We start from the raw sequence: 3,853 nt of genomic DNA, 5'->3' as shown, positions 1-3,853 counted from the left end.
TTTAGGTTTTCACATCAACACAAGTTCACACAATCAGCTAAGACACGCAGCACCTCTCCTCCACGAATCCATTAGGGCAGGTAATGGATGGGTGAACCTCGAGAAGAGTAATCCGTCTCTGATTTCACATGCTTTTCCGAGCATCACGCTGACACAAGAGTCGAAAGTTTCCCTCCCTGTCTCTGTCTTTTTTTTCCCCCCTTTCTCCTTTTCTCTCTTCTGCCCACTCTTTGCCCGCCTCCCCTTGCTCTCTCTCAGCTAGTTTACTCTATTTGCAGAGGAAAGGGTATAATGATTGCACTCTGACAGAGCTCTCTGATGGATGCCACAGTCTGCCCAATGAATGACCTCATTAATAAACATAAGCTGTCTCTAGTGCGAGATGATTTTGGATCATCCCAGAACCTCACAGAGCTCTTGAGAGAACCCTGCCGGAGACTCGCCATCGCTTGTTTAAAGCTCACAGCAAAGATGATGGTTAGCATTGGAGCATTTGCTTAGCTTTCAGGTAAAACATTTTGTGGCCTTTTTTTGGTTTAGTTTTTTTGCTGCGTTGAAGAATTCCTCTTGCCAGTCACTTCTTGCGCTTTATTGCCTCTACAAGTACCCTGCACTCGAGCACCAGTTGAACACTACATGTGCTGTTCCCTGTCCTCTCTTGCTTTCTCGCTCTCTCGTCTCCGTCACTTACTGCTGTCATTCTGTCACTGAGCCGATGGGCACATTAAAAGACCTTCTGGTTCGAACCAAAACTCCCAACAAAATAGTAATAAAGCAAAATAAAATAAATCAAGTGCCTCTCTTTCTTAGCCATAATTATGATTTTGCTCTTAAGCCGAGACCGTAGCTGAAGAATCAGAATTTAAAGCAAGCGCTTTGGTGCAAAAAAATGCATTTATGGGCCTTTGTGCACCTCCTCATTATGTGTGAGGCTGATTCATTAAGTAATTGGTTTGCAGTTGTTTACATGAGTATTAAGGCCCCCTATTCAGCAGTCTTTTGAGAGATACATTGTGCAAATGTTGCATGTTATGAATGCCCAATGAGAGGCGGGGGGCCAGGCCTATTGGCCAAACACTGCGCTGGGCTGAAAAGACCAGAGAAAAGCGTCAGGCGCTGCTTTGCATAGCAATGACGCGCCCATAATAAGCTTTCCAGATTAAATGCATGCAGTCCATACAAGATGCAAAGAGATACTCTTAACACATTTATGTGTGTTCATTTCACTATTATAGCACTGAAGATAATTGAGGTCTTTCATATCCACCCCCGTTTTTTTTTCTTAATTCCCTTCCCTGTGCTCTCCTCTCGTCTGCGTGCTGTTTTTACTGCAAAATACTTTTATCAAACACAGCGTTTTATTGTGTTATAATTCAGAGGCTGTGTGGACAGACCAGACGGTATTTGTTACGCCTGTGTGCCGCAGTGATTCAGGAAGGAGAGCGCTGGAATAAGCAGCTGCACTCCATGTAAAGGCCTCTTGTTCCTGCACTTTGTTTAAGGCTGCATGCCACAGCTTCCTCCTCTTCAGCCGCTATGGTGTCTTCTGCTACTGCAGGCATGTAGCGCAGATCTCGCTCGCTTGCTGTTTCTTAATGTCCCACTCTGTTGCTTTATGAAAAATAACAGGGTAGGATTAGTGGGTTTAACATCTTCAACATTTTATCAATTTCTCACATTGTCATTGAGGAAAACAATTGTGCTTGTGTAACAGCAGCATGATTGTTAATATGTAAAAATAAATACATTTGTTCTTTCACACACCCTTGTAAGAATTTTCACAGTTTAAGTCTGTTTTCATATTTTTCTATTGTTTTTATTCATTTTTATTTTTAGTACAAGTTAACCTATGCAAATGAGAAATGTTGTCGTGAGAAATGTTAATCTGCCATACAGCTGAAATTAAAAGTTGATTAACATTTATTTTATTTCAAGTAGCAAAAAATGTTTTAGTCAACTATAATAACACTGGTGAGTGTGTCTTCAGCTGTCCACCAGTGGTGGGTGTAATAGGGGTAGCACTAAACAGCAGTAGCCAGTGGGGGTCACTCTCTTTCTTTGTGCCTCTCTTCATCCACCTGCTTTTGTATACTAAAAAAGAATATCCTTTGTATGCATACCAACATTTATTTCACTGAGCCAAAAATGCCGCTTTCTTTATTTCCAAGGTGAGGTCTTCATCTTGGGATGCTAAAATAATACCAGATAAACAAAATGGCAATAAATGCAGTGACCTAGTTCCCTTGAGGTGCTGTCTGTGTATACACACAGCACAAATTAAAAGAAAAGCCCCCATGCCTGCTCTCCTGCTGTTCTGGTTATTAGCCAGCAGAGGGAACTCATATTTAGCCCAGCCGTTGGTACTGTGACAGTGGCAGCCGGTGACCAGTAGAGGGCACTCTGTCTGCTGCTCTGAATCATTACCTCACTCCAGAGCTCTTGGCTCTTACAGGGGTCTAATCAATGGTAAATCAGTGCTGCTGTGGGCAATGTTCCCTCTAATTTTTTTTCTTGCTGAGCAGATCTTTTCTCTATTGGGCGGACATTTCGGCCACCTGAGCAAAAACATTCTTTATACCAGACCTGTACAGCGCGAACAAAAAAAGTGTGTAACTTTTAACTTTAATGTGCTATTTGTATTTAATTTGACCCGTGACTAAATGTTGTACATTTTAGGTTACCTGAGAAAACTTGTTTTGTTTTGTTTTTTTTGTTTTTACAGTATAATACACTGCTATTCAAAAGTTTGGGATCAATAATGTTTATTAAAGAAGTTTCTTATGCTCATCAAGGCTGTATCTATTTGATAAAAAATACTGAATATTATTTCACAAAATAATACTGTGAAATATTATTGCAATTTAAAATAAAAGTTTTCTATTTTAATATACTTTTTAAATATAATTTATTCCTATGAAGCAAAGCAATTTTCATCACCATTACTCCAGTCTTCAGTGTCACATGATCCTTCACAAATCATTATAATATGCTGATTTATAATCAATGTTGGAAACAGTTGTGCTGCTTAATATTTTTTTTTTGGGACCTGTGATATTTTTTTCAGGATTCTTTGATAAATAAAAAGTTAAAAAGAACAGTGTTTATTCAAAATAAAAATTTTGTGTCAGCATCATTACTCCAGTCTTCAGTGTCACATGATCCTTCAGAAATCATAATATGCTGATTTATAATCAATGTTGGAAACAGTTATGCCGCTTAATATTTTTTGGGGACCTGTGATATTTTTTCACGATTCTTTGATAAATAAAAAGTTAAAAAGAACAGTGTTTATTCAAAATATAAATTTTGTGTTACAATATACACTACTATTCAAAAGTGTGTGATCAGTAATGTTTTTTTTTTTTTAAGAAATGAATACTTTTATTCCGCAAGAATGTGTTAAATGGATAAAAAATGTTAGTAAAGACATTTTTAGAAAAGATTTCTATTTTGAATAAATGATGTTCTTTTTAACTTTTCATTAATCAAAGAATCAAAGAAAAAATTATGAAAGATTCCAACAAAAAAAAATAAATATATATATATATATATTAAGCAGCACAACAGTTTCAACACTGATAATAAATCAGCATATTAGAATGATTTCTGAAGGATCATGTGACACTGAAGACTGGAGTAATGATGCTGAAAATTCAGCTTTGCTTCACGTGAATAAATTATATTTTAAAGTATATTAAAATAGGAAGCCAATATTTGAAATTGCAATAATGTTTCACAATATTACTGTTTTTTTCTGTATTTTCGATCAAATAAATGCATCTTTGATGAGCATAAGAGACTCCATTAAAAAACAAGGTCAAGTATTTATTAGGTTTATAATATAGGCCTAACA

At 36.9% G+C, this 3,853-nt stretch overlaps 1 protein-coding gene across 2 annotated transcripts in view; it reads left to right on the top strand.

Moving 5' to 3' along the window:
- kiz (kizuna centrosomal protein) overlaps positions 1 to 3,853 on the top strand; it is a 68,405-nt gene that overhangs the window by 56,393 nt on the left and 8,159 nt on the right. The window lies entirely within an intron of this gene.

This window comes from Sinocyclocheilus anshuiensis, unplaced genomic scaffold (genome assembly GCF_001515605.1).
Source record: "Sinocyclocheilus anshuiensis isolate Anshui unplaced genomic scaffold, SAMN03320099.WGS_v1.1 scaffold1891, whole genome shotgun sequence".
Taxonomy (NCBI): Eukaryota; Metazoa; Chordata; class Actinopteri; order Cypriniformes; family Cyprinidae; genus Sinocyclocheilus; species Sinocyclocheilus anshuiensis.
The sequence above is the reverse complement of the archived record's forward strand: the minus strand, read 5'-3'. Positions and strand labels throughout refer to the sequence as shown.